This window comes from Delphinapterus leucas, chromosome 21 (genome assembly GCF_059928025.1).
Source record: "Delphinapterus leucas isolate spDelLeu-1000000601 "Yukka" chromosome 21, BTC_Dleu_Yukka2, whole genome shotgun sequence".
NCBI lineage: Eukaryota > Metazoa > Chordata > Mammalia > Artiodactyla > Monodontidae > Delphinapterus > Delphinapterus leucas.
In genome coordinates, this window is record NC_143149.1 from 16609036 (window position 1) to 16632589 (window position 23554).

Genomic DNA, 23554 nt, shown 5'->3' on the forward strand with positions numbered 1-23554 from the left:
GCTGTCCAGTTTTCCCAGCACCACTTATTGAAGAGGCTGTTTTTTCTCCATTGTATATCCTTGCCTCCTTTGTCATAGATTAGTTGACCATAGGTGTATGGGTTTATCTCTGGGCTTTCTATCCTGTTCCATTGATCTATATTTCTGTTTTTGTGCCAGTACCATATTGTCTTGATTACTGTAGCTTTGTAGTATAGTCTGAAGTCAGGGAGTCTGATTGCTCCAGCTTCATTTTTTTCCCTCAAGACTGCTTTGGCTATTTGGGGTCTTTTGTGACTCCATAAATATTTTAAGATTTTTTGTTCTAGTTCTGTACAAAATGTCATTGGTAATTTGATAGGGATTGCACTGAATCTGTAGATTGCTTGGGGTAGTATAGTCATTTTCACAATATTGATTCTTCCAATCCAAGAACATGGTATATCTCTCCATCTGTTGGTATCATCATTAATTTCTTTCATCAGTGTCTTATAGTTTTTTGCATACAGGTCTTTTGTCTCCCTAGGTAGGTTTATCCATAGGCATTTTATTCTTTTTGTTGCAATGGTAAATGGGAGTGTTTCCTTAATTTCTCTTTCAGATTTTTCATATTTAGTATATAGGAATGCAAGGGATTTCTGTACATTAATTTTGTATCCTGCAACTTTACCAAATGCATTGATTAGCTCTAGTAGTTTTCTGGTGGCATCTTTAGGATTCTCTATGTATAGTATCATGCCATCTGCAAAAAGTGACAGTTTTACTTCTTCTTTTGCAATTTGTATTCCTTTTATTTCTTTTTCTTCTCTGATTGCCATGGCAAGGACTTCCAAAACTATGTTGAATCATAGTGGTGAGAGTGGACATCCTTGTCTTGTTCCTGATCTTAGAGGAAATGCTTTCAGTTTTTCACCATTGAGAATGATGTTTACTGTGGGTTTGTCGTATATGGCCTTTATCATGTTGAGGTAGGTCCCCTCTATGCCCACTTTCTGGAGAGTTTTTATCATATATGGGTATTGAATTTTGTCAAAAGCTTTTTCTGCATCTATTGAGATTATCACATGCTTTTTCTTCTTCAATTTGTTATTATGGTGTATCACATTGATTGATTTGCGTGTATTGAAGAATCGTTGCGTCCCTGGGATAAATCCTACTTGATCATGGTGTATGATCCTTTTAATATGTTGTTGGATTCTGTTTGCTAGTGTTTTCTTGAGGATTTTTGCATCTATAGTCATCAGTGATATTTGTCTGTAATTTTCTTTTTTTGTAGTATCTTTGTTTCGTTTTGGTATCAGCGTGATGGTGGCCTCATAGAATGAGTTTGGGAGTGTTCCTTCCTCTGCAATTTCTTGCAAGAGGTTGAGAAGGACGGGTGTTAGCTCTTCTCTAAATGTTTGATAGAATTCACCTGTGAGCCATCTGGTCCTGGACTTTTGTTTGTTGGAAGATTTTTAATCACAGTTTCAATTTCATTACTTGTGACTGGTCTTTTCATATTTTCTATTTCTTCCTGGTTCAACCTTGGAAGGTTATACCTTTCTGAGAATTTGTCCATTTCTTCCAGGTTGTCCATTTTATTGGCATAGAGTTGCTTGTAGTAGTCTCTTAGGATGTTTTGTATTTCTGTGGTGTCTGTTGTAACTTCTCCTTTTTCATTTCTAATTTTATTGATTTGAATCCTCTTCCTCTTTTTCTTGATGAGTCTGGCTAATGGTTTATCAATTTTGCTTATCTTCTCAAAGAAACAGCTTTAAGTTTTATTGATCTTTGCTATTGTTTTCTTTGTTTCTATTTCATTTATTTCTGCTCTGATCTTTATGATTTCTTTCCTTCTGCTAACTTTGGGTTTTGTTTGTTCTTCTTTCTCTAGTTCCCTTAGGTGTAAGGTTAGATTGTTTATTTGAGATTTTTCTTGTTTCTTGAAGTAGGCTTGTATAGCTATAAACTTCCCTCTCAGAACTGCTTTTGCTGAATCCCATAGGTTTTGGATCATCGTGTTTTCATTGTCATTTGTCTCTAGGTATTTTTTGATTTCCTCTTTGATTTCTTCAGTGATCAACTGGTTAATTAGTAACGTATTGTTTAGCCTCCATGTGCTTGTGTTTTTTACGTTTTTTTCCCTGTTAACCGATTTTTAATCTCATAGTGCTGTGGTCAGAAAAGATGCTTGATATGATTTCAATTTTCTTGAATTTACTGAGGCTTGATTTGTGACCTGATATGTGATCTATCCTGGAGAATGTTCCATGCTCACTTGAGAAGAAAGTGTAATCTGCTGTTTTTGGATGGAATGTCCTATAAAAATCAGTTAAATATCTGGTCTCTTGTGTCATTTAAAGCTTGTGTTTCCTTGATAATTTTCTGTTTGGATGATCTGTCTCTTGGTGTAAATGAGGTGTTAAAGTCCCCCACAATTACTGTGTTACTGTCGATTTCCTCTTTTATAGCTGCTAGCAGTTGCCTTATGTATTGAGGTGCTCCTATGTTGGGTGCATATATATTTATAATTGTTATATCTTCTTCTTGGATTGATCCCTTGATCATTATGTTGTGTCCTTCCTTGTCTCTTGTAACATTGTTTATTTTAAAGTCTATTTTATCTGATATGAGTATTGCTACTCCAGCTTTCTTTTGATTTCCATTTGCATGGAATATCTTCTTCCATCCCCTCACTTTCAGTTTGAATGTGTCCCTAGGTCTGAAGTGGGTCTCTTGTAGACAGCATATATATGGGTCCTCATTTTGAATCCATTCAGCAAGCCTTGTCTTTTGGTTGGAGCATTTAATCCATTTACGTTTAAGGTAATTATCGATATGTATGTTCCTATGACCATTTTCTTAATTGTTTTGGGTTCGTTTTTGTAGGTCCTTTTCTTCTCTTGGGTTTCCCACTTAGAGAAGTTCCTTTAGCATGTGGTGTAGAGCTGGTTTGGTGGTGCTGAATTCTCTTAGCTTTTGCTTGTCTGTATAGCTTTAGATTTCTCTATCGAATCTGAATGAGATCCTTGCCAGGTAGTGTAATCTTGGTTGCAGGTTCTTTCCTTTCACCACTTTAAGTATATCATGCCACTCCCTTATGGCTTGTAGAGTTTCTGCTGAGAAATCAGCTGTTAACCTTTTGGGAGTTCCCTTGTATGTTATTTGTCATTTTTCTCTTGCTGCTTTCAATAATTTTTCTTTGTCTTTATTTTTTGCCAATTTGATTACTATGTGTCTCGGAGTGTTTCTCTTTCAGTTCATCCTGTATGGGACTCTCTGCACTTCCTGGACTTGGGTGGCTATTTCCTTTCCCATGTTAGGGATGTTTTCAACTATAATCTCTTCAAATATTTTCTCGGGTCCTTTCTCTCTTTCTTCTCCTTCTGGGACCGCTATAATGCAATGTTGTTGTGTTTAATGTTGTCCCAGAGGTCTCTTTGGCTGTCTTTCTTTTCATTCTTTTTTCTTTATTCCTTTCCACATCAGTGAATTCTACCATTCTGTCTTCCAGGTCACTTATCCATTCTTCTGCCTCAGTTATTCTGCTATTGATTCCTTCTAGTGTAGTTTTCATTTCAATTATTGTGTTGTTCATCTGTGTTTCTTTGTTTTTAATTCTTCTAGATCTTTATTAAACATTTCTTGCATCTTCTCGATCTTTGCCTCCATTCTTTTTCCAAGGTCCTGGATCATCTTCACTATCATTATTCTGAATTCTCTTTCTGAAAGGTTGCCTATCTCCACTTCATTTAGTTGTTTTCCTGGGGTTTTACCTTGTTCCTTCATCTGGTACATAGCCCTCTGCCTTTTCATCTTGTCTGTCTTTCTGTGAATGTGGTTTTTGTTCCACAGGCTGCAGGACTGTAGTTCTTTTTGCTTCCGCTGTCTGCCCTCTGGTGGATGAGGCTATCTAAGAGGCTTGTGCAAGTTTCCTGATGGGAGGGACTGGTGGTGGGTAGAGGTGGCTGTTGCTTTGGTGGGCAGAGCTCAGTAAAACTTTAATCTGCTTGTCTGCTGACTGGTGAGGCTGGGTTCCCTCCCTGTTGGTTGTTTGGCCTGAGGCAACCCAACACTGGAGCCTACCTGGGCTCTTTGGTGGGGCTAATGACAGACTCTGCAAGGGCTCATGCCAAGGAGTTCTTCCCAGAACTTCTGCTGCCAGTGTCCTTGTCCCCACGGTGAGCCACAGCCACCCTCCGCCTCTGCAGGAGACCCTCCAACACTAGCAAGTAGGTCTGATTCAGTCTCCCCTGGGGTCACTGCTCCTTCCCCTGGGCCCCAATGAGCACACTACTTTGTGTGTGCCCTCCAAGAGTGGAGTCTCTTTTTCTCCCAGTCCTGTCGAAGTCCTGCAATCAAATCCTGCTAGCCTTCAAAGTCTGATTCTCTAGGAATTCCTCCTCCCGTTGCTTGAACCCCAGGTTGGGAAGCCTGACCTGGGGCTCAGAACCTTCACTCCAGTGGGTGGGCTTCTGTGGTATAAGTGTTCTCCAGTTTGTGAGTCACCCACCCAGCAGTTATGGGATTTGATTTTATTGTGATTACGCCCCTCCTACTGTCACATTGTGGCTTCTCCTTTGTCTTTGGATGTGGGGTATCTTTTCTGGTGAATTCCAGTGTCTTCCTGTCAATGATTGTTCAGCAGTTAGTTGTGATTCTGGTGTTCTTGCAAGAGGGCATGAGAGCACATCTTTCTACTCTGCCATCTTGAACCAATCTCCTGGGTTGTGGCAGCATTCTTGACTCACAACCTGTCCTTTCAATTCACCTCCTGCTCTGCTGCCAGAATCACCTTGCTGGTTACCCTTCTCTTCACCCATTCGTGCCCCAGGGCACAGCGAGGAAGCCCATTTAATTTTTTTAAGTGAGTTAATTAGTGAGCAAAATAATCTTGAGTGATTGCAGGTGGCAATACTACCCTATTACCCTACTAAAAGCTAAGGTGACACCAATTTAATTAAGGGTGACTGATAATTCTCCTTTATTACTACACCTGTATTCATATTTAGATACTTTTCATTAATGTTCTTGGGGGTCAGTTAAAAGATAAAGGGGAACTCAGCTCATTAATAAAATTTAGAAGTTGAGTTTCCAGGCTGTATATGCTAATTACTCTCTGCCACCACTAAGGCATTTTAAATCTGCATAGATGAACACACAAGCAATGAAAAGAGACTGTCTGGAAATGAACCTAGAAGAAGGAAAAAAAAGTAACACACAGAATAAACAAGATCAACAGTGCTGCCAATTCTTGTCTTGTCCCAGTGGTACTTTTAACTTATTAATGTTGGCTTATGCTGTTCTCGGCAGACCTGCTATTATAAAAGCCTCCCTGTTTGGTAACCAAAGGGAAAAACATTCTTATAGCTGATAACCTGATTATTACTTTTGAAAACAAGGGACATAGCAGGTAATGATCTTTCTGCATGGGACCTCTGCAATTTGTAATCACTCAAGCTTTCAGAACATAAAGATGTGACCTTGTGCTTCCTATATTGTGCAATGCTGATTGGTACAAGGAAAATGCCAATAGAATCCTCCTAATTGGCTCCCAACACAAGTGGAGTGATCACCACGCAAATCATTAATCCAGACTCATTTCATTTACTCTAAATAAAGGAGCATTAACAAAACTCTTTTATTTGAATGTCCCCTTGCGTATGTGTGTCTGTTATTTAAAAGTATGACCAGTTCATCTGGGAGACTGGGATTGACATATATACACTAATATGTATAAAATGGATAACTAATAAGAACCTGCTGTATAAAAAAATAAATTATATTAAAAAAATATATATATATTCCTCCTGTTCTTAAAACAATCCTACTTTGTGATATGGTATCACAACATTAAAATAAAATCTGTTAGGGCTTCCCTGGTGGCGCAGTGGTTGAGAGTCCGCCTGCCGATGCAGGGGACACGGGTTCGTGACCCGGTCCAGGAAGATCCCACATGCCGCGGAGCGGCTGGGCCCGTGAGCCATGGTGACTGAGCCTGCGCGTCGGGAGCCTGTGCTCCGCAACAGGAGAGGCCACAACAGTGAGAGGCCCGCGTACCGCAAATAAATAAATAAAATCTTTTAAACCTTAAAAAAATAAAAAGTATGAGCAGGTTTGACCCTGAAGCCTTTTTGTCGGTAATGTAAACTCTTGTTACATTTCTAGCTTTTTCCAGACATTAGCATTCTAGTTGAATGGTGATCATTAAATCAATTTTAACGTAATAATTGAGAGCATTCTTTGATTGCAGTTTTTAAAAAGGTGCACTACCCATGAATATTTCCTTCACGATGCTGAAAACTAATGAAAATACTACACTGATAATTTTCTATTAAACAGGGAAATGAGAGTTTCACTATGACTTAATAACATCTTCACACTGTATGGAAGGTGATTTTCCATAGGAAAATTGATGGCATTTTATCTGTCCTGCATATTGTTGAAGGACCTTGTTCTCTCTTTAAGTAAACTTTCTTACGAAAAACTCACTTATTCCCTTGAAATCAGCACACATTATGCAACCTTCAAATAATACCTCTTCTGGGGAACCTTTCCTGATATCCTCCAGAATGAATCTTCTCCTCCTTATGACACCTACCATTTTTTACTTTTTCTTTACAATTCACAGTTCTGAGGGGTATCATTCACTTAGACATGAACAGCAACCCCTGGAGTTGTGTAGCCACGATGTGCACAAAATAGGTAGCAGTCCTGAGGAGATTTACCTCATTCACCTTCTTGGTAATATTAGCTGGGAGCCAAAGTGTATCATTTAAGGCGATAAAAATCAAATTTTAGAAATATAAGCATATTTAACAGTAAAATAGAAAATACTAAATAAACGTTGATAATGCTATTGATTAAATTCCAGTGGTAAGAGGAAGGGAGGAAGAAGCAGAAAGTGGAAACACCTAATTTTAACACCAAGCAAATAGAGAAGCAACAAACACCATGTAAATTAATGGATGACTAAAAACGCTATATAAAGCTATCATTTGAAACCACTGAGCAACTATCCAAACCTAGCTACCAGAAAAACTTTTCACAAACAAATAAATTAGACTACATGGTGAAAAACTTCTGAAAATTTACAAACACATAAAATCTGACATAAGGCAGATGAAAAGACAATCATGATTATATCAATCAGTGTAAATATAATACATATCACATGTGATATATATAAACAAATGTTACACAAATACAAACAAATCATTAAAACATTGCTGAAAGACACAAAAAAGAATTTGATCAGACTTCCAGGAAAGCCGTGCGATAAACTTGGCATATACATCTCTCCTCAGCAAAACAACCATTTAACTGGTAAATATTATAAAACACAAATGTTTAAAACCTCTGGAAATTGACCTAAGGGCATACCGCAAATCAGTAAGCATTTATTCAAGAAAAACTCCTAAACGTCAATAAGAACAGTGGGAATCGGTGACATTTCAGCCAGAACCTGCTCCCATTCCTTCCGCAACTTCATAATACAGAATGTCTACTCTATTTCTTGAGGCCAACAAGATGCGAGCTCCTTTAACACCACTCCCAGTCAAAAGGCTAAGAGTCCACCCCAGGAGAGGCAGGTTGCCAGCATCTCTCACCTCAGTCACCGGCCCTCCTAGTGAAGAGGATTAGTCAAATCATGAGGCAAAGGTGGAATATTTCAGTAAACGGTGTTCGAACCAGATAGACATATAAAAAAGTGAAATTGAATCCATTTCTCATTTTACATACCAGAACAAACTCTAAATAAAACAAAAATTTAAATATAAATAAAACCATTAAAGTAACATAAAATAATATGGAAGAATTCCTTTAAAACCGAAAGTGAATACAGCCTAACTATTTCTGAAAACCCAGAATACTTAAAATACTAACAACTTACTACGTAAAGAAAAAGTTTCCATTTGGCCAGAAATAATAAGCAAAACTAAAGGGTATATGACAGTGCAGAGTGGAGCGGCTGCCAGAGATGCCTAACTTTGTGTTCTGAGGAGCGGTCAGCGTCAAGATGGAGCGGGCTAGGGACCGTTTACACCTGAGACGGACCACAGAACAGCACGTACCAGAGGTAGAAGTCCAAGCCAAACGGAGAAGAAGAGCCTCACTGAGCGACCAGGAGTGTCACCTGTACCCAAGGCGATCTCAGCAGTACCTGTGGTGGATTTCCAGGCGGAACTGAGACAGGCATTCTTAGCTGAGACACCAAGAGGTGATTAAAGCAGTATGGGAACACCCAGGTAGCTGATTCCAAGAGGGAAAACAAAACAAAACAAAACAGGTTAGAGCTGATGCAGTCGTGATCAAGAATAAAGAACTAATTAAAGGGTAGCATGTTTGGAGGTCATTTAATTATTTGGGATATGTTCAAAAAATTGTTTTTCCTTAAAGGCTTCATACAAATAAACACATAGCAGAAAGTTTAAAAAAGTAAAAGCAGGATCTTCATGCTTTTACCCTGACACTTTTGTCATGTGTTACTTTCCAGACATTGTATAGTCCTTGCTTTTTAGGTAGTTTTATTCATATTTAACTTGTACTGATTTTCAACTGAACATATGAAAAATATCTCCTTATAAATAGCTGATGAATATCCTGCTAATATGTTTTATAATTCCTTTTTGTGAGAAACTTCATTTTTTCTGCTGGTAATTTGAAATAAAGCTTCAGTGAATTGCTTTGCATAAAACTTTAGATAGGATCATTTCCTTGGATATGCAGAGGTAAAAATAAATAGAGTCAAGGAATTTGAAATTAAGGTACATTTTCTGAATTGTATTATGAATTATATTAGTCTGTATTGTTGTGAAAAGATATAGTGCCAGTTACACTTTCATCTGCACTGGTTATGTTAATTACATACAATTTGTTTCTATTGAATTATAAATACACATCACATCCATTAGCAAATGAGAAGCTAATTATTTCCCATGCTTATTTACTAATTTTTTTTTATCTTTTTCTTACCTTGTTTTTATCAAAGTTTTTGAATCAGCTGACAATGTAATAAAGCTATTAATCTATGATTTTTCAATGTTATGTAGATTTATTTACAGTGTGTCTTCTTGTGTTCGTTGCTTAGATTTTTAGGAAAATGCTATTAATTTTGATTTAATACTTTATTTTTCCTTTCTGACTTTTTAAAATTTTAAGATCTCAATCCAAAGGGTTTAAAATATACTTTTTAGAAACTAAGAGAGGAAAGGGGTTTATAGATGAGTTTTCTTCTAGATTTTCTTTATTTCTGTTTTGAAATATAACCCCTCAACTCAAATTAATTAGGCCTGTTTATGGCCATCATTTCGAATTTTAAAGCAAAGGGAAAACCCTCCCCAGCTGAATCCTTTGCCCAACATTCCCCAGTAATTGCTTGGATTTGATTGCAAACAGAATCTGATCATTGTCCTCAGCTGTTCCCCAGAGTACAGGCATTTTTTAAATAAGTGCTCATATGACTTTTTTTAACCAAGAATTTTTTGGGTCCTCAGTGCAGTTTACATACTCTCGTAAGTTCCTGAGTAAAGTATTATTTAAATTATACATTATGATCTGTAAGTAGGGCCATCCAATTTGCTGAGTTTCAAGTGCTGGTTTCATCTAAACAGTACTAGTTACTAGGATTGTTCTAGAGCAGGATTTGGTAAAGTATGTGGCCCATTTATTGCCTGTTTTTGTAAATAAAATTTTATTGGCACACAGCCATGTCTTATTTATTTAAGTATGACCTATGGCTGTTATGGGCAGTACAGTGGCAGATGGGAGTATTTGTGACAGGTTGAATGGCAGGCAAAGTCTACAATATTTATTATCTTTCCCTTTAAAAGAAAAAGTTGGGTAACCTCTCTCTTAGAGAACCACTTTCAAAGATGAAGACACTAAGGTGGAGGCAATAGGGGAGTGGTGATACTATACAATGTGGTGAAAGGAAAGGGGTTGTAGAAGGAGAGTGTATGAAGTAAATATTCCAGGGTAGAGAACCAGATGAATTTCTGGGATAAGGGTCAGGTCTAAGGCTCGTGCTAAAGTCTTCTATACATGTAAATGGGTAAAGACGTTTTAACAATTGATATGTTTTCTTTTTCATTATAAAAATCTAAATCATGTTCAGTGATAGCCAAGAAAAATGGGAAGGTAAACCACAGACTTTAAATACCCATGTTTCAACCGCGGCAGCATGAGGTTGAATTTTCTTTCATTTTGCCCATTTGCTTTTCTTTTGAAAATGTAGTTAATTGTAATCATGCTTTTAAACTATTCCACTTACATGTATATCATTAATGTTCCTTCATTTTATTACATAGTCCTCCCAACTATCATTTGTAATGAATAAATGATGGTCCATTCATAAAAGAAAGGGTATATGACAGATTGATGGGGAAACATCTATAACCATATCACAGATAAATGGTTAGTCTTTCTAATATATAGGAAGTTTTAGAAATCAATAAGGGAAGGATTAGCAACAGTAAACAAAAGGATCCAAAGGTATAAACAGATAATTCTCAGAAAAATTCAAATGACTCTTTGACAGATGTCAACCTCAGCTATAAAATGAGAAATGCAAATTACATTACCCTGAAATACCATTTTTAACCTTTCAGATTGGCAAAAACTCAGTTTTATGGAGCTGTGGAGTGTAAAATTTTACTATCCCTATGCAAGGCAAATAGGATCTATCAAAGTTACAAATACATATAATTTTTGACAGAGCAATTCTACTTTGGGGTTTACACAACAGATATAAGTACTTGAATATGTTCATAATAACGTATGTATAACTGTATTCATTGAAGCATTATCAACAAAGGATTGGAAAATTACCTTACCATTTTTCAATAGGGGACTGGTCAAGTAAATTATAGTATATTCAATGGGATTAAAAAATTGCATAAACTCTACATACTGACTGAAATGGAATATTGTTTACAGAAAAAGCAAAGCTTAGAACAGTGTGTTTAATATACCATCATTTTTGTAAAAAGTGAGAAACTAAGGTATATATTTGGTTTTGTCTGCATATACAAATAGAAACGCTGAGAGGATGTGCAAGGAACTAATAATAATAGTATTCTAATGATGTGGGCCATGGGAACTGGATGGAGACAAGTGTGAGATCAGGAGAAAGACTTTTCAATGTATACTTTTTTAATATATTTAACCATGTGCACTAATTTCCCACTCAAAACAAATCGATTTTTTAAATGAAAACTTAAGATGATATAGGTGAGACAATTCATTCTCCCTGGCCCAGTCACCACTCCTTTTTGTGAAACCCTCCAGAAAACTATGCCTACAGAGAACAAATGCAAAAAAGTAAAATAAAATGCAACATCTATTACTAGGTGAGTGAGATTTTGGCCCCAAACTCCACAGATGAACCACCTGGAGAACTCTTTCAGCCTTGTGTGGAGACGTAAATGGACTCCATCCTCTTGAAAGCAAATTGGAATCTCAGAGTTACATACACCCAGGGTCAGAGAAAGAGAAAGCAGAGAGAGAATAGGAACATTTTCTTCAAAGCCCAGGGGCAACCTAGGCCTTCTCCAGTCAGAGCTGTAGCTGAGGGCTAGGCTGCCACACAACCAGATTGGTGCCTGAAACCCTCTTTCCTCTGCCTTGTAGAAACGTTGGAAGGGAGATAAATGTCCCTCAGTATCTTATGGTTAGAATGAGAAGAGAAACCACACATACTCTGATTTTCACTCCTTGAAGGCCCCATTTCTAGAAAATGTGAATCAATCCACACCATGGAACTGGAGCACTATTCCTTGTTTGGGGGAAATGGATTTTATTGACCTTGATCAACACTCAGAAACAAGAGGTTAAGGGAAAGCCCTGTGCTCCCCACAGAGGCTAACTAGATGTTTCCAAGAATAAATTCAGGAGTTTATCAGTTATAAAAGACACGGGTTTATTCTTTCCTGTCAATAAATATTTACACATACATAACCTACATGAATTGAATCTACAATGGGCATACACTTTTTATAAATTGAAAAAAATCTCACATTTACCCAAGCGGATTATAGTAATTATAGGTAATACAATGCACACAGTTTCAGCTTAAATTTTCAATGGAGCATTTCTGCATGCTAACAAAGACACAGAAGCTGTTCTATGGAGGCCCCAGAGACAGATCTATTCAATCATTTGCATACTATTAAACGACACTTTTCAAGTGAAACTAGAAGGTATTAAGCCTCTATCAATGTATTTTCTAATCTATTTTATCAATGTTGCCATGAGAGGTTCAGAGGTTAAATATTTCCATGTGTGGCTCTTCAATTTTTTTCATAATTCACGTGAATTAGAAGTTTAAATGTAGTATAATAGTTTAATAATATAAAACTTAATCACCTAGCATTTAGAATATGAGGATTCTGGACAGCCAAAATTTCTAGATAATTGAGTCAGTCATCATTATGAATATTAGATCATATCTATATAACATATATAGATATTATATACCTATATAATACAATAGATATATAGAATCTATCATATAGAATATTGTATATAATCTAATATATAATTTATTCTATATAATCTAATATGTAATCTATTATATGGATCCATAATAGACATTATATATACATATGCATAATAGATATAAAAAGGTCTATTAAAATATGTGGATTTATTTGTATAGCTTAGCTTTTTCACCTATTTCTTGTTTTTTTCTCCCTGCCATTATTATCAGTGACCCCGTATAGCACTTTTTCTCCCTATTCCTAATTTTCTCATTTTCCATCTACTATGAGCTGAGGAATCATGTTGAAGTTTCTTTAGATAAAATGTAATATAAGATTAGGCTTTGAAATAAGGGCTAAGGGAATCACTTGAAGCCATGGGCATGGGATTTTAATGCAGGTACTTAGAGACAGCTACTTTGGCTGGGTAGAGAGCTTTGTTGCTTATTGCTTTGGGCTACCTCTATTAGAAGAGTGTGACACTGTAAAAGTTTGAGCAAAATTAGGCTACCCCATTTTTTTTATTCCTTGATTTTTTATAAAAAGAATTGTATTAAAATGCATATAAAATCATAAGATAAAATAATTTTTTAAAGTAAAGAAAAAATGAGGTGAAGTGTAAGGCAAGGGGAAAGAAAAGAGAGCCAGGTGAAAGACTCATCACAATGCCAACCAGTCCTCTAGATGAGTAACAGATTTGCTTTCATGCTTTGTAGTCAATCCAAAGAAGGTAACAAAATCCATGTTGTCCACTTAGTGTAAATAAAACAAGTTGTTTCAACAAAGTACAGATTTTGTGGATAGGGAGTCCAGAAAGCAATTTTTCCTTGGTTTCTCATCAAGAAGTCATTGTGAAACATAAAAATAACACCCTCAACCACTTTATAAGAGATGCAAGGATAAATATCACTGGACTGTTTTTATAAAATTCTACAACATAAGTCAACAGCACAACTCAATGGAAAAAATTCTATGGGGGAAAGAAAATGTTGCAGCTCACTGAAAACACATAAAATGACTTATTCCAAAACAAAACAACAGTTGACTATGGTTGCTCCCGGTGGCCCAATGGTAGTATTTTTGACAGTGTCAGGTACACACTTGGTCAGATGACAGTGTGGATCTACTTAACTCCTCCAATCACTGAAGGAGGCCCTCCAAGTCCCACCAGTCTGCCCCAGTTCCTCAGCACATCAGATAAATCTTGATTTAAGCCAAGGAAACACAGTGGTGAACTTCACTGTTATTCCAAATATCCACATAAAATATGGTTGCTCACTATGGGCTTTAGAACAAGGAAAGTAGAGACAAATTAATCAAAGGAAACAAAACACTCATTGGAGACATTACTGTCAGTGGTTAATAGTCAATGCATGAAGCAACCTGGATGAAGTACTAGCTTATGGCTAAAGGCACATCCAACATAAAGAGGGGAAAAGTGAAAGAAATTTCAACATATGAATACAGTACTACTCTTTTTTTGCCTGTGAAAGCAAGCCAAAATGTTAACACTGACTTCTTAACTTTACTTTCTATATAAACAAGCAGCATTAGCATTTCCCCAGAGCAAAGGGTAGAAAATTGTTCATAATGAGGTAAGATTTGGAATTAAAAACACAAACAGCAGTGTACTTGAACAAAGTCAAATTATCTAGTGCAAACAATGGATCAATTGAGTGAAAAGATAACCAAATCTCCAATGCCCAGGGGCCTAGAAGGATAGCTATTACACTGAAAGATTTTATGCACCAATTTTCTTACATGTTAGAGAAGGGAACAGTTTAACCTTGACACCAAGAGCTCTGCACACACCAATGCCTAAAGGTAACTTAGCGCTCAATTGAAGTAGGTCAGGATCCTCTTGGAAAGATGGATGACCGTCAGCTATTAAATTAATTTTTAACTATATACTCAAAGAGTGGACATTAAAGATTCATTGAGCTTTGCAGTTCTAAAAAAAGAGTGCCAGAAGTACAGTTCTTAGAATGTAAACCCTAAAATACAGAGACTATTTCTGTATAAATCACTTTGTTCAGCACCAAAACCATGTCAATGAATACTAAAAGTACTTAACAAATACTTTTTTAAAAGAGGATGCTAAGGAATCAGGACTCTCGATTGGAAGAGACAGATACCCCTCTCAAACCAGCTATCTCAAAAAAGGAACTGGCAGCTGCCCTAACCAAACTTCGGGAAGATCATGGGCAAAGCTGGGCCTCAAGCTGGGACCAGGACACAAAAAGGTGCCAAGACTCCCTATCCCTAGGTCTTTCATTGCCACTTTCTTAGTGTGTTAGCTTTTTCCCCTCCAACCTGAGGCCCACTTCTTCTCCACAGCAGGAAACATAAATCCAGTGGCTCTCTGCTAGCATCTTTCTAAGCTGAGACAAAAAGTTTCTCTTTGTTTACTTCCTTCTGTGATTGGTCCAACTGAATCACCTGCCTACTCTACAATCCTGTAGCCACGGTGTGGTTTCTGTCACTGGCCCAGCTTGGGTTATGTGCCTACTCTTAAAGTTAGGGGCAGAGATTTGTGACTGAAATTAGGGAAGAGAAGTAGTTCCTGCAAAAGAAAGAAGAAAGTACTGAACTATAGAGAGAGAGAAGGAATAAGTCACATAAACTACTCATCGGAAACGTAGCTTATTTTGCTCTACCGAGCGTTTTGGACACTTCAGGACATGCAGAAGTTGCTTACAGGATAGAGAATTGCTTCAGAACACTAGACACATGATCTCATTAAGGTCATTAAGGTCTCAGTAATCTTTCTTTATACCCTGTGCTAGACCAGCATGAATAAAGGCTGATTTCAATGTCCCATAATTGACAGCAAGAGTGACACCAATGTGTACTGCTAGTAACAGAAGCCAGTATTCTATCCATAAGGAACAATCAAAATTATAAAACTCATTCAAAGAAGTACAGTTGTATTAAGAGGGCATGGCAGTAGATCACCATGTGGCTCAACAGAAATACTTGAGAGCCTCATGTGTTAAGAGGCAAGAATGGCTTTTATATAAGATATTATCTCCATGGAATTGGGTGTTTCTAAGGTAGTTAAAACAAACCTCTTCCAGCAATAAGTTGAACTGGATATTCTGAAAAGCCCTTACTGTAAAACATATACAGAATAGTAGATAAAATACAGCAAACATCCATTTAAATACATCCATTTAAATTACATCCATTTAAGTTGTGTTTTCAAGAGAGCGAGAGAAATATCTGGGGTGGGGGAGGGGTGGCGCAGGGAGGGGGAAGAAACAATACCACAAAGCAGAAAACCTGAATGGTCAAAGGGAACAAAAACTATGACTGCTCTGGGAACGTTTGCTGATCCCAAGAATCTAGAAACTTGGATTTCAAAGCTGTGCAAGGGACAGAAGACAAGGCTTTGGGCCTCTGCAAGGTAAAGAGTTGGAAGTGAGATCCTTGCATAAATTCAGAACTCATGAATCAGGAAATAAAAGCTTCTAAGAAAAGTAAAGAAGTGAAAAAGGGACTTATCCATCTCGGTCTAAGTCCTGGGAAAGGAAAAAAATTTCCCCTTGAGAATGAAAAACCACAGTCCTACCCTGAAACAGGTTTGGATTTTGAGTTTATATACTTCAGCAGGGTCTAAGAAAACCTAAGCCAAGAAACAAATGTAAAGAAATCCCAGGTAGGGAATGTTTTGGAACCCGAGGCTGAAACAAATATAAAACTTCCCTTGAGTGACATACTCACAACTGGGGCCCACAAACTTCCCACCAGTTAAGAATGGCTGAACAAGCACCCACAAATCAAAACTGCAAAACACATAAATTATGTGTTGATTCTGCTGACTCTGGCCCATATTAGCTTATTTCCTTATGTAAAAGTAGAAGGGGGTCAAGAATTTTTAAAACTCCATCAATTCAATAGGAGTCAGGAAAGAAACATAAATAATTGAGGCAAAAAAAAAAAAAAAACAACCCACCTAAATAAGAGAGTATAGTAAATCTAAATGTCAGTAATCACCATAAATCTAAATGGCTTAAACCAGTCACTTAAACACAAATAATGAAACTAGACACAAAAACTTAATCCACCCGTGCAGTTTAAAAGAGCCCACCTAGGGCTTCCCTGGTGGCACAGTGGTTGAGAGCCTGCCTGCCGATGCAGGGGATGCGGGTTCGTGCCCCGGTCCAGGAAGATCCCACATGCTGCAGAGCAGCTAGGCCCCTGAGCCATGGCCGCTGAGCCTGCGCATCCGGAGCCTGTGCTCCGCAATGGGAGAGGCCACAACAATGAGAGGCCTGCGTACCTCAACAACAACAACAAAAAAAGACAATAAAAGAGCCCATCTAAAACATGAGGATATATACAAAGAACTCTTAAGACTCAACAATAAGAAAACAAACAACCCAATTAAAAAATGCACCAAAGACCTTAACAGACTCCTCACCAAAGAAGATATTCATATGGCAAATAAACATATGAAAAGATGTTCCACAACATGAGTCATCAGGGACATGCACTTTAAAACAAGTGAGAGATACCACTATACACTATTAGAATGGCCAAAACCCAGAACACTGACAAAACCAAATGCTGACAAGGATGTGGAGCAACAGGAACTCTCACTCATTGCTGGTGGGAATGCAAAATGGCACAGCCACTTTGGAAGACAGTATGGTGGTTTCTTACAAAACTAAATATACTCTTACCATGCGATCCAGCAATTGTGATCCTTGGTATTTAGCCAAGGCTTTGAAAACTTATGTCCACACAAAAATCTGCACATGGATGTTTATAGCAGTTTTATTTACAATTGCCGAAGTTTGGAAGCAACCAAAATGCTCTTCATTAGGTAAATGGATAAACAGGTGTCCCTACAATGGAATATTATTCAGTGCAAAAAAGGAAATGAGCTATCAAGTCAAGAAAAGAAATGGAGGAAACTTAAATGCGTATTACTAAGTGAAAGAAGCCAATCTAAAAAAGACTACATACTGTATAATTCCCACTTTATGACATTCTGAAAAAGGCAAAACTATGAAGACAATTTAAAAAACAGTGGTTTGTGGGGAGAGAGGGAGGTGGAGGGAATGAATAGGCAGAGGACAGAGGATTTTTAGGGCAGTGAAAATACTCTGTGTGATATTATAATAATGGATATTCATCATTATACTTTTGTCCAAACCCATAAAATGTACAACACTAAGAGTGAACCCTAAGGTAAACTATGGACTTTGGGTGATTAGGATGTGTCCATGTAGGTTCATCCTTGGTAAAAAAAAAAATAAATGTACCATTCTGGTGAGTGATGGGAGTAGGGAGTAAACTCAGCAAAGAGCACAAGCATTGTTGTGTGTTTCCTACTGGTAAAAGATCCAGACCATTAAAATAATCAGTCCTTTAATCCTTCCTTCTGATGATTCACATCCTCAAAAGTTTATCAAATCTTATCAAAATATCATTTACACAAGAAGCATTCAATGTACATTTTAATAAAAATAGAGCAGGTTTGAGGAGAACTACAGTAGTAATAGCTGCAGTTCAAACTATTCTATTTCATACTTCAAGGTTTCCATCTTCCACTACTACCATTTCTACCTCCCTGCTCTTTGCTCCTCATTTCTCTTATCTAGTTATTGCTTTCCTCTCTTCATTCAGACCCAAAGGGATAAGAAGTGGTGGAAAATCACAGAGGACTGGTAAGATCTAGAAAATGGGGCCCAAGAAGACCTTTCGATCCATCTTGCATAACGCCAGACCTAAGTGCTGATTTTCCATTTTCGGCCTTTCTCAGTTTCTCCTTTTCTTTTACTTTTGCTCCTGTCTAAGCATCACCTGCTCTGACTTGAAACACTGCTTCTAACATCCCCTAACACAAAGAAATAACCAAAGCCCTGAAAGGCCTGGAGATCAGGGATAAGTATTTGAATCATTTGACTTTAAACCGATTCTTGAAAAATCCATTAGCTTCAACACGGCATCTATATGCACAGAGAAAACTTCACCCACACACCACTACAAAAGCAGTAGCAGCCTTTGCCATGAATCTTGGGAATCCCCTCATTTTTCCTGAGATGCAAAGGTTGGCCAGGCCTGCTTTGTCAGGAATGACATTGTTATGTAAGGATCATAGGTGGATGGGGCTGGGTGTGTTATGGTATATAAGGGATGAAAGTGGGGATATTTCTTATTTACAAATGTATGTCCTTTATTCTCCAAAGTCTGAGTTCAAACACCTCTCAGTTCATATCTTTGAACAAAATCTCACTGCATCACTGATGGAGTTACCCACTGCATTAATAATATCATAATTCCATTGACTTTAACCTGATTAAATATGCACTTGTCTTTAAAGAAAAAACTGGAGAAAATGTGCTTCGTCAAAGAATTTACAATGCCTGCAGTGTATGGAAATGGTTTTGTTTCAGACATAATGTAGGATTATGTCTAGAAAGCTGTGCTGCATCTGCACATCTCATATAGATTTACTTCCTGAACTTGATTTGCTGTTGTTTTTTCCTTTGTGCCAGGCATTGCAGAATTAATATTTTTATCATCATTAGAGAATAACAGTTTATTTACTGAATCAAAAGTGCAATCTTATTCCATCACATTTCAAAGTCAGTACATGCTAAGGGGCCCTTTTGAAGGTGTTTAAGCATCACAGAGCGAGTCACGATATACATTTCCCTGCACACTGAGGATGCAGAAATCACAACACTCTGATTGCCCTTGGCTGTATTGTGAGGAGACCGTTTTGGTAACCACAGGTTACTAGCATTGAGTTGCTAGGTGACCAGTTGCACAGAACTTCACTTAAGTTACTGAATAAAAACTGACTTGGGATCTTTAGTGTGATGGTAGTTGGGGTTGACAGCAGTGCTACAGGAATAAGGACTGGTTCCCAGAGCAAGTCTATAAAGAGCAAAGTGGTGAATGTATTTTCAACCACACAATTTCTCCAACAGGTCAACTGTAATTCTCATACAGCTGAACCAGAGTCCTGAAGTGAATATTGAGTAAGAGCAGCCCTATCTTTATTCCAAAGCACCTGAATTCTCTGAATTTTATTAATACGCTATTTTGTTCTATCAAATAAATTCCACTTGATTCCTTAAAACAACTTCTGTAGCAGTTTGTAGGTAAAATTATAAATTTGCATAATTACTTCATTTGAAGTTATTAAACTGCTAAGGCAGCAAAAGTGATTAAACTAACTTTCATTGAACTCTAATCATTCAGGGAAACAATACCTTTCCCCTCAAAAAAGTACCAATTTCCTAGAAATGCACTTCATGGCTTTATTTCCTTTGCTAATTGATCCTGGTTATTTAATTCAATAACTTTTATAAAGTTAAAATTATAAAGATTTAATTGACTTTTGCTTCACTTCCAATTATGTCTAATTTGTTTCTATTCAGTCTCATTAAATCCAATTATGGTTGGACTAATTGTAATTATTCCCAATAGTTCATTTACTCTAAAATGAGGACTCTCTCCTCTGTTACTTTCAAGTAATTTTTCATCAGAGTTAGGTAGGGTCTGTTAATTATATTAATATAAATGGCTTCTTATATGCATCAATAAGTTTGCATTTAGCAGTTAGGCAATCCCTGCAACTCAGCAAAGCTAGCAAGACCTTAGATACAGCACAGCTATATAGGTAGCTTCCCAGTAGCCATCATTAGTATCAGTTGTAATTGGTAATCAGTTGGTTTCACATTTCATTACCCTAGTTATAGAAACTTGTAAAAAACTACAGAATTTGAATAAAAGGAAGAGAAGGACAATATGAATAACATTCACAGACATTTGGAAGAGGTGGTACTTTCTCAGAAATGATGCATTCCTAGAGCAAGATCATTTTGTATGTTGTTTTCTAAATATCTATTTCCATTTTGACAAATTATCATAAAAGCCCAGAAAGGAACACGTATAACAAAATTGTTTTAAAAGGTAATCTGGGCTTTCATTTAAGACTATATTAAAGATTCATTACTAATTTTTCTTAGAAGGAAAAAGCAATGAGTTACTTTTGTATGATGAAAAGCAGAGAGGACGAGAAAATGGAACAATAAATGTTTCAAGTGGGAAAAATGGGATTTTTTTTTTTGGTTTCTTACTGATTTTCTATCCTGATATCAGAAAATACGGGAAAAGACAAAGCACATTTTTCAAGACATATAGGACTTGAAACAAATGATTGTTAAAAATTATTTTGCAGAGCTAACAAAAATCTCTGTGACTCATTTCTTCTATCTAAAGAACCTAAGATACTGTATGATTCTATTTATATGAATTCTTGAAATAAAATTATAGAGATGAAGAACAGAATAGTGGTTACCAAGGGTAAGAGCTGCAGGGGAAGAGGGTAGGTGTGGCTGCCAAGGGATACATAAGGAAGCCTTGTGATGATAGTACAGTTCTTTATCTTGATTGTAGTGGTAGTAATGACACAAATCTACACACATGATAAAACTGTATAACTATATCAGGTTTTGATACTGTACTATAGTGATGTAAGATGTCACCATTGGGAGAAAATGAGTCAAGAGTACATAAGATGTCCCTGTACGTTTTTTTGCAAGTTTCTGTGAATTTATAATTATTTCAAAATAACTTTTAAAACGTAACACCTAAAATCCATCACTTTCAGAAAGAAAAAAAATGAGGACTAATGGATCTGTTCAATAATGTCAAATATGCAGTAGTCCATAAGAGAGCCATTTTCTGTCCATTCACAATGTAGCCGTCATTTAGCCTCCTTCTGTTGTGCTCTGAAGGACTTGAGCACTTCCTATAACATTTGTTACTAATTTCATACTGAACCAAAAAATGTAAAATGATAGAATAATTGTCTGTAATAACTGTGAAATAAAAATTACATCTCTGCCCCTGGTTCCTGACACAGAGCTCCTAAAAATCCCTATAGCTTCCTCATTGATAAGAGCACTAGGAGCATCTTTTGTTCCAATCTTTGACCCCATCCATGACACAGAGCTCCTAAATCCCCTGGAAGTTCCTGGTAGTAGTGTCTTTTGTCTTAATGAGGTGAGGTGGGCTCCTGGGTGGGGCTGGTCACCAGAAAGGCCAAGCCAGGATTAGAGGCTTGGAATTTTCAGCCCCATCTCCCATTCTCCAGAGAGGGGAGAAGAGCTGGAAATAGAGTTAATAATTGACCATGCCTACATGGTGAAGCCTACATAAAATCCTAATAGTATGCAGTTTGGAGGGCTTCCAGGTTGGTGTATACTTCTCCGAATCAGGAGGGTGATGCAGCCCAACTCCACGGGGACAGAAGCTCCTACGTTCAGGACCCTCCAAGACCTTGCCCTAAGTACCTCTTCAATCTAGCTGTTTATCTGTATCCATTGTCATATCCTTTACTATATAATAAACCAATAAACATAAGTACTTCCCTGAGTTCTGTGAGCCACTCTAGCAAATAATCAAATCCGAGGAGATTGTCTTGGGAACCTCCTATTTACAGCTGATTGGTCAGAAGCGCACGTAACAACGTAGACTTGCAACTGGCATCTGAAGGAGTGGGGGCAGTCCTGTGGGACTGAGCCATTAACCTGTGGGACCTGACACTATCTCCAGGTAACTAGTGTCAGAATTGAGTTAAACTGTAGGACAACCTACTGGTGTCACAGAGTTGCAGGAAAACACACACCACAGACACACACACACACATACACACAACACATCTGGTGTCAGAAGTGTGAGTGTGATAGTAACAGAAAAACAAAAGGAAGAGTAGAGTAGGTTTTCTTTCCAATAACAACTAGTATTTTTATTTATAAGGGAAATAATGATAAAAAATTAAACATTTGGGGCTTCCCTGGTGGCGCAGTGGTTGAGAGCCCGCCTGCCGATGCAGAGGATGCGGGTTCGTGCCCCGGTCTGGGAGGATCCCACATGCCACGGAGTGGCTGCGCCCGTGAGCCATGGCCGCTGGGCCTGCGCATCCGGAGCCTGTGCTCCGCAGCAGGAGAGGCCACAGCAGTGAGAGGCCCGCGTACCGCAAAAAAAAAAAAAAAAAAATTAAACATTTGGGGTAAAGTATAGGATATTGATAATGTTGCAATGGCAAAATACATTGGAAAGACAGCAAAATAAAGGAATTGGAAATAAAATAGCTCAGTACTATGAGGAAATCCTGGAACTGAGAAGCAGAAGAGTTGAGGTTACACTGTGTTTCTGCCTTAAACCTGATGAATAAATTTGGATAACTCACTCCCTTTCCCTGAGTCTCAATTTTATTTTTCTACAAAATATTGATAGAAGGAAATAGACCATCTCCAAGGTCCCAAAATACTGGCATTCTCTAACTCTATATAATTGGATCTCTAATTTCAATTTTAATAATACTTATGTGCTGCACTGCAGGCAGTATGTCTAAACACTCATGTTGGTCCTAATAAATAATTAAATCTAGCATTTGGCAGCTGGAGGCTATTGCACTGTTAAGTATTCTTGAAACTCATTCTATCAGTGTATCAAGAAAAAATGCTAACAACTTAATAGATATAAAGCCTATTAGCAACGGCAACTGCTGTGTTATCTCAGAAGACCTTGTGAGGATAATGCTAAGAAGCGGCTTATGCTGAAAATTAGCCTAATTTTCCCCCAAGATGTATCAAAATGATTAACCATTTCATTCATAGCAATTCGCTGCTCTGAAATATCCAAATATCTTCCTAAGATTTGCAGTTTCCGGACTGACATTATACCAGTTCTTTATGCAAGTATTAATTGCATCCTCATTTGCTTAAGCATCATGAATAATAGCAACCTTGCAATTCATTGCAACATCTTTACACACTTGTTTATACTTGTGATCATAATAATGTCAACCTTAAAATTCTTATCAAAAAACCCAGGAAAGAAAACATGTAACATGGGGCTAAATATCTAGGATGCCCATAAATAGTCAATAGATAAAAGGCAATACAAGTAATCTCTGACAGTGCTATGAAAAGACATCAAGTTGAGCATTATCAAGTTAATAAAAAAAATTTCTTAACTAGCTGCTGAACGTTAAAGTTATAATGTCTGCAACCGAGATATAAGCCTATTCGAGAATAAAGGTAATATACACATGAACATCTCTGGTAAACTCTAGCTGACCCCAG

General features: G+C 37.3%; 1 protein-coding gene and 1 pseudogene across 5 annotated transcripts in view; one reads left to right on the forward strand and one right to left on the reverse strand.

Annotated features, from left to right (window-relative positions):
- Window positions 1-23554, reverse strand: part of L1TD1 (LINE1 type transposase domain containing 1) — a 1087927-nt gene that overhangs the window by 842912 nt on the left and 221461 nt on the right. For all 5 annotated transcript variants that reach the window (XM_089903542.1, XM_089903540.1, XM_089903541.1 and 2 more), the window contains one exon: window positions 8037-8214. The gene's annotated coding sequence lies outside the window, so the exon portion shown is untranslated. The remainder of the gene's footprint in view (window positions 1-8036; window positions 8215-23554) is intronic.
- LOC149744431 (SNRPN upstream reading frame protein pseudogene) lies at window positions 7571-9455 on the forward strand (annotated as a pseudogene).